Here is a 15,560-nt window from a genome sequence, read left to right on the forward strand (position 1 = left end):
CTTTTAGGGTTCAACAACCAGTAGAACCCCTTCAGTGGATATTAGCAGGAAAAAATGTTAACTTATTAAAGCACTTAGCCAAATTTCAATAATTTAGTTACAACCGCCCCTTAGTTTAGATTGCTCGCTAATTACAATAGAATCTTCCAAACTGTTTACGTGACAACCTATTTTTGAAAGAACTAATTTTCTCTTAATAATCTCTTTGGAAGTATCAATTCATGCTTGAGAAATATGATCTCACTCTGACACTTGGATCTCTCTAATAATCAATTCAATAGCACTTTTCCTTCATTGCTAATTATATAATATTAACAAATATTGAGTCACTTTTTCTATCAAGCAATGAGTTTCAAGGCATGATTTTGCTCTGTGTTTTTGTCAATTTGTCAAGGCTAAATGAACTTGATATTTCTTTTAATCACTTGGAAGTGGAAGCAGAGATGATGTTACCAAGTTGTCAAAAACAATGATTTGTTGTCATTTTGATTTTTGATATGCTTGATGTGGGGTTATTTAATTGTTAACTTGTTAGCTTGTTCAAGATCTTGCTAATTTATTTATTCGTTATTACTTTTCAATGTTAAAAGTTGACAGCACACATATATGCAGTAAAGGTTTAGTGTTTTAATATTTTCTAAGTCTTTGAATTTTTTAAAATCATTTGTGCATAGATGGCATTCTTTTTTTAACATATTTGGTTCTCATATTGATAAAGTTTTACAAACTAAAAAATATTTGTCGCTAATCGATCATGGTTCATCTATTGTAGGCAGAATTAATATTTGGTGCAATTATTTTCATATCTGACCATTGACATCTGGTTTGCTGCCTGTGTTTTGGCCAAACTATTGTTTGGCGGTACATAAAATTCATATACATTTTCCCTTATTTATATGCATTTTCCCAAATTACTTAACCAAATTCATGTTTCTGACTGCAGTCTGTCTTTGTTGGTGTGAGTGAAGTAGACAAAGTTGAGTGAAATATTAAGGTATATTTTAGTTCATAACTTAAATCAGATCTAGTTTTATCATGATGATTTTTGAAAAATGTTTCTTTTGCGGCACTAGTTTTGTATACATGCAATTGGTTTTGGTTGTTTTCCTTTAGCTTATGTTTCATTTTACTTATTTTACAACTGCCATGTACTTTTCTGACTTATGTTTTCTTGTATTATCCATCAACGGTTGTTATATATATGTTGAGCAAAATAGAAGCAATTTAATAAATTGTACCGGGAATTACATTAAAATATTTTATTTTAAAATTATTCGAAATTTCGAAACTATACGTTACATTCAATAACAAATTTGTCCACTTACTTTTCACATTTCAGTTTCATTGATATCAAATATGCTTAATTGTTGTATACATATTATTCTATATCGCAAGTAAATTATTTGAAAATGAAGGTTATTTATTTCTAAATAATATAAACATTTGGTTAAAAGCTTGTATAGTTTTAAAATAATTATATGTTTTCCTCCAAAATTTTTGTTTTTCCTTTAGTTGCTATTTTAATCACGGAAATTTTGAATTACATAACTTATATAATATTAATATTACTTTTATAATATTAAGATCAAATTTGAATTACATAACTTATACAATAATAAGGTAAAATTTCTAATTACATAACTTATACAATATTAAGATAAAATTCAATTACATAACTTATATAATATTAAGATTACTTTTATAATATTAAGATCAAATTTGAATTACATAACTTATATAATATTACATAACTTACACAATATTAAGATAAAATTTGAATTACATAACTTATATAATATTAAGATTACTTTTATAATATTAAGATCAAATTTGAATTACATAACTTATATAATTTTTCGTAACTTATATAATATTAAGATAAAATTTGAATTACATAACTCATACAATATTACATAACTTATACAATATTAAGGTAAGATTTGAATTACATAACTCATACAATATTAAGATTACTTATATAATATTAAGATAAAATTTCTAATTACATAACTTACATAAATTACATAACTTATACAATATTAAGGTAAGATTTGAATTACATAACTCATACAATATTAAGATTACTTATATAATATTAAGATAAAATTTCTAATTACATAACTTACATAAATTACATAACTTATACAATATTAAGGTAAGATTTGAATTACATAACTCATACAATATTAAGATTACTTATATAATATTAAGATAAAATTTCTAATTACATAACTTACATAAATTACATAAATTACATAACTTACATAAATTAAATAACTTGCATAACTTGCATAACTTACATAACACATAACCTTCCTAGCTTACATTATTTAGATAATACATAGCCTACATAACTTACATAACTTACATAAATTAAATAACTTGCATAACTTACATAACTCACATAATACACAACTTACATAACTTACATAATACATAACCTTCCTATCATATCATAACTTACATAACTCATTTATAGTAATATCTGGCGTTTTAACTTACCCGTGCAAATTATTGTCAACGTCAGACTTCAATAATTAAGAAATGGACCGGTCTTGGATGAATTTGTCAAGGGTAAGCAACGGCTATCGAACAACAACTGATAGATGAGCCGTATGTATTCTCATCTCAAGTCAAACAAGTTTTTTACTCAAAAGATCCAACTGATGAGGGTTGGTATGTTGTACTCCGTAACATCCCTAAAGACTTGTTTGACATGGGCAGTGGAAGTAGAGATAACATCGACGACAGATCAGAAACTTTGCCCTTTCCAGAACAAAACTTAAATGATAATATCCCTAGTACTAGTGCACAATTTCAATGGGTTCGTCAGGATACCGATGAAGATATTTACGAATAATGATGTAGTAAGATTTTACGATTGTTTAATTATATGTAATATCATAATTTAAATCTTGGTCTTATTGTATATTTCAACTATTTTATATGTGCTATTATTGTTGTAATTAGTTATTAAGTTTTCAACTATTTTATGTGTATTGCAGATAAAATGCCTAGAAGAAAAATTCTAAGGGGAAGCATTGTTCAAAATGATCCAAACTCGACATAAACAAATAGTCTTGAGCAATGACATGACAATTGGATCTTGAATGTTCCGATTACGGTGAGGATCCTCTGAAGTTCAAAGTAATTTTACATTTAATTTACATGCGTGTTGACTTATAATTGATTTATTTTTAAATTCTTATATTATAATATACCATTTGTAGCTGAAAATGGTGGGACCTTGCAGAGGTCGAGGACGACGCTACTTAGAGAGTTATCTGAGTTAGATCCAATCGAGCGTGTCAAAGTTGGACGAAATAGTTTTGGTCAGCCTGTTGGATCAGAAGCTCGACTTTTATCAGGATACATGGGCATTTTAGCACGAAATCCGAATATGTTGGCTATCAACTACGAGTCATGGCATCAAATGCCCGATAGCAACAAAAACCAAGCCATCGATAATATTAAGGTAACAAAATGTTAATGTCATCTGTAATGCTTGAGACATAGTTTCATTTATATTTACTTTATTAACTTATGTTTTTTGTAGGCGAGATTTGCTTTAGAGGTCTCGGATGCTTATGTAAAGAAGGCATTGGGAAAAAGATGGAGAGATAATAAAAGTACTTTGAAGAAAAATTATTATAAGACAAAAACAACCCTCGATGAGAAATTCCAAAATGTCCCGCCGGGTATGTTGAGGTACTAATGGGAAGATGCGGTTAGATTTTGGCATTCGAAGAAAGGCGAGGTATGACGTTCTTCCAAACTATTGTAATTATTTCGGTTTATAGTATTTACTATTTACGAACTAAAAATTTCATAACGTAGGATCGTGAACAAGTTGGAAAAAAAGTGAGTGAAACAAAATTCACTCACACAGTAAGGTCGAGAAGTTTTGCATGTGTAGCTGAGGCAGAGGTATTTTGAATTTTTTTAATATTCTCAAATATGTATAACTTTCCATTAAATAACATTTTTACACATATATTGTAGGAATTGTCGTCCGGTCAAAAAGTTGGATGCCTTCAACTTTTTGAAATTACACATAGGAAGAAAGATGGATCTCCCATGACTCCTGAAGCTGGTGAAATAATGGTACGTTTACTTAATACGATTTGACTTGTTTTAGTTATTTATAGTGTTTATTTTCTAATGTTTTAATTAATTGCTTCTAATGCGACTATTGTTATGTTGCATATGTGTTTTAATATATATTGCGTTCCTAACTATGTGATTTATTTATTAGGAAAAACTAAAGGATAAAAAGGCGGAGTACGAAGCGATTGCTTCTAGTGATAGTTCTGTTCATCTTGAAGACATTGATAACTGGATTATTAATGAAGTTTTGGGTCCTGAAAGGTATGGTCGGGTTCGATTTCAAGGATCTTTTGTTAGCCCAACCCAATATTTTAGATCCAGCTCGCAACAATACATGGCTTCGGGGAGTCAGGCTCAAGCTGAAGTTCAGAGGTTAAAAGACCAGATGGCTTAGATGCAAGCGACCACAGTTGAGGTTCAAAGGAAATATGAAGAACTCCAGCTACAACTTAAAGCAGAGGCGGCGAGGGAAGCGATGGGCTGCAATGAGAGAAGCAGAGGTGCAGCGAGAGAAGCAGAGCGAGCAAAAAGTCGACGAACTCCAAAGAGCAGACTTGATTATGATGAAGATGTTTCAGTCGCAACTTCTGCCGTCATAGTGTATTACATAAATATTTTTATCATTTTAACATTTAACATTTTTGCAAAAATAATATGAAATCACTTTTATTTATTGATATTAATATTGTTTTTATTCGTTTAATTTGGAATATTATATAAATTTATTACTTTCGGCTGGTTTAGATCTGTTTGCTTTTGATTTGTTGCTACAGGAGGGCTGAAAAAATGAAAATTTTAATATAAAAAAATCCTAAAAATAGTGGCGTTTTTGTGAAAAAGCGCCACTAAAGACCATGTTCTTTAGCGGCGCTTAGAAAAAAACACTGCTAAAGACAATGCACTTTAGCGGCGTTTCTTTCAAAGTGCCGCTAAAGAACATGGTCTTTAGCGGCGTTTTTTTCTAAGCGCCGCTAAAGAACATCGTCTTTAGCGGTGTTTTTATTATAAGCGCCGCTAAAGAACATGGTCTTTAGCGGCGTTTTTTTCTTAGCGCCGCTAAAGAACATGGTCTTTAGCTGCGTTTTTGTTTGTAAACGCCACTAACGTTTGCGTCGTTTTTGTTAGCGGCCTTTTTTGCGGCGCTTTTGGAAGCGCCGCAAATACCTTTAGTGGCGTTAAAAAGTGTCGCTAAAGGCCTAAAAAAATGCCGCTAAAGACTTGTTTTGGTGTAGTGTCAATCCTGATGAATTGACTAACCATGTGTACCTAACTCATATATTTTGATGTACTAAAAACTTGTATTCCTTTGATTTTGGAGCCGAAACTAGTATATTGAGTATATGACTTATGTATAACATGACTTCAATTACTAAAATTCATAGCTTGGTTAAAGTGTAAATAATACCCTCTCACCAACATTACATGAATTATGAAAAAGAAACGTGGTCGTAAGTCATTGGTTTGGGTGAATTATTATCATTATATTATTTGTTAGAAATGATACTTTTCATTTTATGAAAAACAATGGTGACCATAAGATAAAATATGATCGATTTGGGTGAATGGATTCTAACCCAAAGGGATCAATGATATCTGTAATGCCTAAATTTTGCCCGGCCTTTAATAATAAAGTCCTATATTTTACAAAGTCCAAAATAAAATGAATCGACCCAAGAATGCAAGGCCCAAAATACAGGAGCAGAGGCCCAAAGCTCCGTGGCCCAAATCAATTACAGAACCCTAGGGTTTTTGAGGAAACCTTCGTGCCGTAACCAAGATCCACACGAGCTGTGTCCCCGATCTTCGCCTGCACATCAAGAAACAGCAAAAAAGGAAAAAATCAAAGATTTCAAATCAAAAGCAATTTGTTTCTTTATTTTTTATTTTATTATGGCTATAAAAATGCCATTAATGTACTGTAATAGGATGGGGATTCGAAATCAATAAGAAAAACACAATTATTTGTGCAGCAAAACACAGTTAGTTCAGTATCTGAAAGAGCAAAAATCGTTCCAAGGTTGATAGTTATTTCTTTATCTTTGTTAATCTACAGTTATTTCATTATATGTTGTTATCTATATGCTACGGAAATAAATAGAAAGAAAAGGACAAAATCGACCTGAGTGGTACCCAGAATCGCCGTGAACGGTCAGAAACCGAAAGGTTTCTCGGTGATTAGAGGCTCTTACAGCAGTGCTTTGTGGGTTTCGAGCCCAGATTTGGGATCAGGGGCTTTGAAAGGTTTGAATAGGAGATTTTCTCCTTTTTCGGCCACCGCAGACGGCGGTGCCGGCGCCGGAGATCTACGGCCGGCGCGGTGGCCGGTGACCGGCTGATGACCGATCGATGGCCGAAGGACAGAGGGGCTGAGATTTTTTTAAAGGATTTTTGGTTTTTTTTAATGGGATGGTTTAAAATGATTTTTTTGGAGGAATGGGGGTTTTATAGAGTACCAAAATGGTACCGTTTTGCAGAGCCCCCAGACGCCCAAAACGACATCGTTTTGTGGAGGCCGACCCGACCCGGCCTAGGATCCGCGTGTTTTTGAGCGGAGGGGTAAATTGCGTTTTTAGCCTCTTCATCTTTTAATATTTTTGCAATTAAGTTTATTTTGTTTTTTTTTAAATTCGCTTTTAGTTTATTTTAAAATTCAATTTGATCCCTATCGAACGACGCCGTTTAGAGGGAAAGGGAAATTTCCCTTCCAGCCCCTCCATGATTATACGCGCGTTCAATACAGTCCTTTTATCTTCAATTATTCGCGAATTTGCCCCAAATGTTTTATTTACAGTTCAAATTAGTTTTTTTATTTTGATTAATTAATTTTCATTTTTTATTTTGAATATTTTTTCCTTTTTATATTTGATTATTTTATTTAAATCTATGTATATGTATTTTTGTACACATTTATATATACATACATATTTACTTTTTAATGTAATGTAATTATTATTTTTTATTTTATGTAATTATTTTATAATCTATATATGTATATATATATTTATTCTTGTATATATATATACGTATGTATACATATAAATATTTTTAACCATTTTTATATATTTATATATATATGGATATTTTATTTTATTTTTTGAAAAACGCGAATGCATGATTTTTTACATACTTTATAATGTATAATTTTTTTCCTCCTTTATTTTCACAAATGCATTATATTTTGTTTCTATAGATTTTAACCCAAAATTTCATATGTGGGTTATGTGAATATCTTTTAATTTCAATGTATATATTATGTCTTGTTTATTCTTTATTGTTTCTTTCATTTGTTTATTGACTTGTGTTTTTCATTTATATTTTGTTCATTTATTTGATATTCTTGCATGTCAATGATTATTTCTTTTATGTATGTTAGTTTCATTTATGTATATGTTTACATTATTTCTATGCCATTGTAATATTTATTATTGCATTGTATATTTAATGTAGCATCACATCATTTTTTTACTCGATTTCAAACTTTTCAAAATTGAGATAATGCTTGTATTTAGGATTTTCAAGGAAATTGAGCCCTAATGTATTGGGTTCCGATTTTCTTCGTTAAATCTAACAATCGAGCATTTCTCTTTAATCAAAAAATAAGAACTCATTATTGGGAATTCAACACGTTGTGTCCTAACGTATTGGATGTGACACATTGATTTCTCGAAATGAAGATTTTTTCTAAAAAAATAATAAAGGAAATATTCTGAGTTTGGGATTTTGGAGGAATTGTGCCCTAACGTATTGGACCGCGATTTCTTAAATCTTGAATAAATGGATATTCTTTTAAATTTTTTATTACACGAGTATTCTAGCCTAATTCATTTCTGAGGAAATTAGAATGTTGTGCCCTAACGCATTGGTGTGGCATTTTCTTTTCTCTGAAATGATAAGGGTCTTAATACGTAACGTTTTTAAGTTTTTGCTAAGGATTATATTTTTCAAATTTTCGACATTAAGACATTAATTAATTAACTAGGTACCAATTTTTTGGGCGTTATGAGGGTGCTAATCCTTCCTCATACGTAACCGACTCTCGGACCCGTTTTTCTAAAGTTCGTAGACCAAAGTCGTTTTTAGTTGACCCAATCACACCTTAATAAAAGATTGGTGGCGGCTCCAAATTTTCATCGACAACTAATCTTTGTTTTTTTTCCAAAAATAAAAATGGTTTCGACAGCTTGACGACTTCACTGGGGACCGAACATTTTTAAAAAAATAAGAGAGTCGAGCCACAAAGTTGATTAATTTTTGTCTTATAGTCGAAAAAATGAAATTCATTTTTAAAAATCCTCTTGCATTCATGCTTAATTGATTTAAGTACTTTAAATTATTTTGCATTGTACATTACATGTACTGGATAATTTTACCCTCTAAGTGAGAGTGAGAAGCTATTCCTTCGTGAGGTTTTCACCTTAGTATAGGATAGTACATATGCCTTCGTGAGATTTTCATCTCCGTATAGTCATAAGGAAAATGTGTCCCCCTGAACTGAACTTGATCTATATGAGCCTATAATGGGTGAAGATTGAGGAATTTGCTGGTTCGAGTACCTTTACTTTAGAGCCAAACCACATATAATGAGCCTTAGGAGCTTGCCTTAGGTAGAGCTACACTAAACCCTAGTAGATGTCCTAATAGACGTTTTACTCTTCCTTGATTATATGCTTATATTTGATACTGACTTTTGTGTTTTATTTTGATTGCATGACATGGCATTTCATTTCATCATAAAAGGCGTCAGTTCAGGTTCAGTTGCTAGATAGAAAGCTTGTAATGGAAAAGGGTTTCTTGATAAAGTGGAGGACAATGCGGCTATCCGAACTTGGTCTGAAACAACGCAGCAAGAAAAAGGCGATAGCTTGGCCGATGGGTATGTATCGGAATTATGGGATTTTACTCGCATCAGTGTAACTCAAAACAATTTGCAGAAGTTAAAGGAAATCTGGGATCAGTGGAATAATAAGGTTAGACAGTTATTTTATGACAATTATGGGGATTTGCTTTATTTGCTTGATGTGAAGGTAGACAAGCATTTGTTTCGAGCCCTCGCCCAGTTTTGGAATCCTGCTTACAGTTGCTTCACGTTTGGGAAGGTTAATTTGGTGCCTACGATAGAAGAATATGTGGCTTTACTCCGATGTTCAAAGTTTCAAGTGGACAGGGTTTACTCAAGAGCGGTAAATGTGCCAACCTTTTCAAAAAAGTTGATGGGTATAACAGGGATGAGTGAGCAGTGGGTTGCTGCACTGATTAAGTAAAAGGGGGATAGTAAATGCGTTCCTTGGAGAAGTTTGAAAAATGTAATTCTAACGCACCCAGACGTGAAAAAGAGGTTAGATGTCTTTGCTTTAAGTATATATGGCTTGGTTGTTTTCCCCAAGGCCTTAGGGCATGTGGATGAAGCAGTCACCGATTTATTTGACCGGCTTGATAAGAAGGTTACACCGATTCTGGTAATTTTGGCAGAAACCTTTAGGTCATTGAGTGCATGCCAAGAAACAGGTGAGGGCAGATTTATTGGATGTGCACAGGTTCTACTTGTATGGTTTCACAGTCACTTTTGGAAGGTGGATAAGGTTTCGGATCAGGTTTTCTCTGAAAATTATTCACCACTAAAGGAGATAGTAGATACGCCAAGGAGAGACGACATTTCGGAGGAGAAGTGGATGGCAATTCTTCAAAATCTTTAGGAGGAAGACGTTGAGTGGAGAACTCCTTGGTTGCTTCCAGATGAGATCCTGTATAGGTGTGGTGATTTCGATTGGGTTCCACTACTTGGGATTTGGGGAGCTATTGGATATGCCATGTTATTGGTGCTGAGACAGTATAGGTCAATACAATTTATACCTGCGACCCAAGGATAGCTGATTGTGAATTTTCGTACAAAGATGATGGTTATAGAAAGAAGATTCAAGAGATGTCTAGCGCGTGGAAACAGATCCGCCGAATGAAAGGGTTAGCCGTGGGTCCGATGACAACTCCTGAGTACAATGAATGCTGGGGTAGGAGAATCAACGACAATATACCTAAGGTAGGTCAGGAAGGTCACCAGCCAATAGAGGAGCATTTGCGAGTTATCCCTTCTGAGTTGGAAATCATAAGATAAGATTTTGAGAGAAGAAATGTGGATTTAGAAAAGAAGATAGAGCAAATGGAGGAAGAAAAGACGAACTCGAGATTGGACATAGACGTTCAAAAGCTCGAAACTGAAAAATTAAGGAAAGAAAAAAACAAGGCTGGGGAGGAGCTGGGTCGTCTGAAGACGGATTATAAAAAGTTACATCTGTCAATGAGAACTGCCGGGCTGGGAAAAACGCCAGAACAGTGGCGAGCAAGAATTTGAGAATAAAAGGACAAAGCCGATAAATAGGAACAGAAATTCCAAGAGATGTAGAGGTGAAACGAGGCTTTAGAAAAGAGTTTGTCAGAAAGCCAAAAGGAAAAAGACGAGTTAAAGGATAAGGTGATCGTGTTGGAAGGATCTCTTCGTCAATATCGAAATCGAAATTCCGCAATAGAGTTGAAAGCAAGATTGAGCAAGATTGAAGAAATGAAGCAAAGAATCGAAGAGCTAGAAACGGCGTTACAAAATTGTGAAATCCGGATCAAGCACTTGGAAGCAAATGAAAATCGTAATAAGGAGCAGGTACACTACTTTTAGAACCAAGTTAGGAGCAAAGATCATATTATGGAGGAAGCTGTGGTCCAGATCCGAGAAGTAGCTGATCACGTACAAACTTTGGCAGTACAAGCAGACATGCTGAGTGTGAAGTTTGAATTAGAATCAGATCGGGGGCAGGAGTTAGCTGTGTTACTTAGGAAGATTAGAATACTGAGTAATAGGGCAAAGCTTTATTTTTAATTCACTTTATGTAAAGAAATTTGCTTTCTAGTAAAGTTTTCTTAAATGGAATTGAATCAAAATTGACTTTTTTTTGCATTCATTTCATGCATTGCATTTCTTCATATGCATTTTAAAATATTAAAAGATTCTAATTAATTTAAACCACTCCTCAGGTAATCTGGAAACCAACCAGCCTACTAAACACCGCTACGGTACTCGATCAAAAACTAAGGACATGGATCAAATGATGGAAAGGCTAGAACAGTTCCAAAAGGAAATGCAGGAGCAGCTTCAAAAGCAAATGAATGAGCAGCAAAAAATGATAGACAAAATGATGGAATCTCAATGGAGTATGATAGCTCAGTTGACTCAATGGTTGAACAAGGGAACTGATAAAGGAAAAGGCTCTGTACTCAATGTTGAAAAGGGGGACAATGAGGGACTTGTATATCCTCTAGACTTTACCCCCCAGCAAGTTGAGATATACCCGCGTAGGTCCTCTGTTACCATTAAGCTTTAGCAATTCCAAGACGACGTTGCAACACTAATGAATCTTCAGGCTGGATTAGGCTCTAACCCCGGGGTCAACCTTGTTAATCCTACTATCCCTGATTTCGATGAGACGGCTAGAAAGGAGAAAATGAATGATGAGTTGCCAAAACAGTTAGAGGAAAAATACAAATGGCTGGAAGAGAAATTTAGAGCGATGGAATGTGCGGAGAGCTACTATGGGATGGATGCTAAAGAATTGAGCCTGGTTCCGGACTTAGTACTCCCTTACAAGTTCAAAATGCCAAAGTTTGAGAAGTACAACGGAACTAGTGGCCCCAAAGCTCAAATTACCATGTTCTGCAGACGAATGACTGGTTATGTCAATAATGACCAACTCCTGATACATTGCTTCCAGGATAGCCTCACAGGGGCAGCATCCAAGTGGTACAATCGATTGAACCGTACCCAGATTAATTCATGGAGAGATCTAGCACAGGCGTTCATAAAGCATTACAACCATGTGACAGACATGGTACCTGATAGGATCACTCTGCAGAATATGGAAAAGAAACCCGACAAAAGTTTTAGGCAATATGCACAGAGATGGAGGGAGGTTGCTGTACAGGTTCAGCCATCTCTTCTAGAAAGAGAGATGACGATGTTTTTCGTTAACACATTGAAGGCCCCATTATTACACATATGTTAGGAAGTGCTACTAAAAGCTTTTCTAACATAGTTATAAATGGCGAAATGATAGAAAATGCTATCAGAAGTGGGAAGATAGATGCGGGAGAAAGTAGCAGAAGGAAAATGAGGTCAACAATACATGTTCATATTCAAAGACGATTACGGTGAATCAACAGGGAAAAGTGGCTGTTAACCAACAATGATCATCAAAACGAGGATCCGACACAAGGTAAAATACGGAGAAGCTTCAATTTACGCCGATTCCGATGTCGTATAGGGAACTATATCAGAATCTATTCAATGCACACGTGGTTTCCCCTTACCACTTGAAACCTCTACAGCCTCCGTACCCCAAGTGGTATGATGCAAAAGCATAATGCGATTATCATGCAGGAATCGTGGGGCATTCCATAGAACATTGTACGGCGTTCAAGAAGCTGGTAGAAAGACTCATAAGCATGGGTTTCATTAAAGTGGATGATTCACCCAGTACAGAGAATCTGTTACCTAATCACAATGAAAATAGAGTGAACATGATAGGAGGTAGCACAGGTAGGAAAATCAAGGAAAATATTGCAGAAGTAAAGATTCTTTTGAGATAGATCTGGAAGAAGATGGTAGAAAGCGGGTTGCTTGTATTGAATTTAGAAAGAAGCTTTGAAGTGGTGGAAAATTACTGTGAGTTCCATCATGAGGAGGGACACGAGATTTAAAAATGCACAGAATTCAGAGCCTTGGTTCAAGGCCTGATGGATAACAAAGAAATGAAGTTTTATGAAGAAGCGAAGGAGGAGGGGAGTATTTGCACATCCAAATCCACAAAGGTTCCAAGAGTAACTTAGCCTGTGGTCATCATCTCGAGACCAAAGAATGATGAAGTGAGAGCGCCAGTAATGCCAAGGATCATTATAAAAAAACATGCAACCTTTTCTTACGAAGATAGTAGGAAGGTTCCGTGGAACTATGACTGCAATACAACTGTCCCTAGAATGGAAACTACAAAGGACCAGGATGTGAATGTCGATCTAGAACATGTGAAAGGAAGGGCCATAATAGTGGAATAATAGGGGAAAATAGCTAAGCTTGTGTTGTCTATCAACGAACCAGTGAAGGAGGAAGAAGCCGTGGAATTCCTTAAATTATTGAAGTACAGCGAGTATAATGTTGTCGAACAATTGTATAAACAATCGGCTCGCATTTCTGTACTAACCTTGCTCTTGAATTCAGAAGTACACCGAAGTGCGTTGATGAGGATGCTGAATGAGACATATGTGTCCAATGATATTTTTGTCGGCAAGTTAGATCGGTTGGTCAATAATATTTGTGCTGATAATTTCATATTCTTCAATGATGATGAAATACCTCCTGGGGGCGTGGGATCTACTAAAGCTTTGCATATCACTGCACGATGCAAGGGGCATATTTTGCCAGGAATATTGATTGCCAATGGATCAGCTTTGAACGTGTTGCCATTATTCACACTCAACAGGCTTCCCATAGACAGTTCGCACATGAAAACATGCCAAAATATGGTAAGGGCGTTTGACGGTACAGAAAGAAAGGTTATGGGAAGAATTGAGATACCCTTACTGATTGGCCCAACATTTTATGAGGTAGATTTTATTGTGATGGATATCAAACCTTCCTACAATTGTTTATTAGGAAAACCATGGATACATTCTGCGGGGGCAGTACCGTCATCTTTATATCAGAAGCTGAAGTTAGGGTCAGAAGGTCGGCTAGTGACAATAAACACCAAAGAGGATATAATGCAGCTGTATCCAATGAGATGTCGTACGTGGAGACTAATGATGAGTTAGTAGAATGCTCATTTTGATCTTTGGAGTTTGTAAACGCGGCATTTGTTCCTAAAGGAAGCAAAATTTTGGTGCCTAAATTATCCAAAACTACAAAGATGGGTTTGCAGTTGTTGGTAGGGAAAGAAGTTTTACCTGGAAAAGGGCTGGAGAGATATCTTCAAGGGAGGATTGAGGTGCCAGTACTGAAAGGAAAGCAAGATCACTTTGGCTTAGGATACAAGCCAGACAGAGGAGAGAGAAAGAATGAGCTAGAAAAAAGACAAGAAAGAAGAAAGGCGCGTCTAAGTGAGGAGGAAACCAAATGGGAGCCAATGATAATTCCACACATATCCAAAACCTTTGTATCTGGAGGAGTTATTCATGTTGAGAGAAAGATACCGGTTGAGGAAAGCATTAAAGAGACGTTGGGAAATATGCACATCGATGCCATTCATAAGCATGTGAATGAAGAGGGGAGCTGGTTAGATATTCATCCTTATGAGCCTGGCAGTGATCTAGACAATTGGACTGCAGAAGAAATACCTAAAGTCTTTAGAACTGTCTCAGAGTAATATTCAGAACAAACTTGTTGTTTTAGCCTAGAAATAACAAGAACTCTTTTGTGAAATAGGCTTTTGTTTGAATATCATTATTTTAATAAAACATCTTTGCAATTGTTTCGAGCAAATATTCTTTTATTCTTTCCATACAAGTAAATATATTCTTTCATTTATAATCATTGCACAAGTAATTGTACATAAATTCATACATTCTTTTGTAACCATATTAGGTCCCTGTATATCAACAACGTGAATGACGCCGCTACGAACTCAGAGTGTCCTTTTGAACGAAACATGTGTTTAGAGGGATTGCACAACTTTGAAGGTGATGAAGATTGTGGTTTATCTCTGGACTTGTTGAGGATGGTAGAACAAGAAGAAAAACAAATCCTACTTCACAAAGAATCAGTAGAAATTGTAAGCTTGGAAGAAAGAAAAAAGGTGAAAATCGAAACTGAGATTTCCGCAAAGACAAAACAAGACCTCATTGAATTACTCCAACAATTCAAAGATGTCTTCGCGTGGTCGTACCAGGATATGCCCGGATTGAGTACTAACATTGTAGTGCATCGCTTACCTATAAGAGAGGATTGCAGGCCAGTTCAACAGAAGCTCAGAAGAATGAGGCCTGATATTGTACTTAAAATAAAAGAAGAGGTCAAGAAGCAGTTTGATGCTGGATTTTTACAGGAGGTCAAATATTCTGAATGGGTAGCCAACATCATTCCAGTTCCTAAAAAAGATGGAAAAGTATGAATGTACGTGGATTACAGAGATTTGAACAAAGCAAGCCCAAAGGACAATTTCTCATTACCACATATTGATACTCTGGTCGATAATACGGTAGGATATTTGCTGTTTTCCTTCATGGATGGGTTCTTAGGATATAATCAGATAAAGATGCATCCGGAGGATATGGGAAAAACTACATTCATTACTTTGTGGGGAACATTTTTCTATAAAGTAATGTCATTCGGATTAAAGAATGCAGGAGCAATATATCAGAGAGCCATGGTAGTCTTGTTTCATGACATGATGCACACAGAAATTGAGGTGTATGTTGATGAT

This window comes from Gossypium raimondii, chromosome 6, assembly GCF_025698545.1.
Source record: "Gossypium raimondii isolate GPD5lz chromosome 6, ASM2569854v1, whole genome shotgun sequence".
Taxonomy (NCBI): domain Eukaryota; kingdom Viridiplantae; phylum Streptophyta; class Magnoliopsida; order Malvales; family Malvaceae; genus Gossypium; species Gossypium raimondii.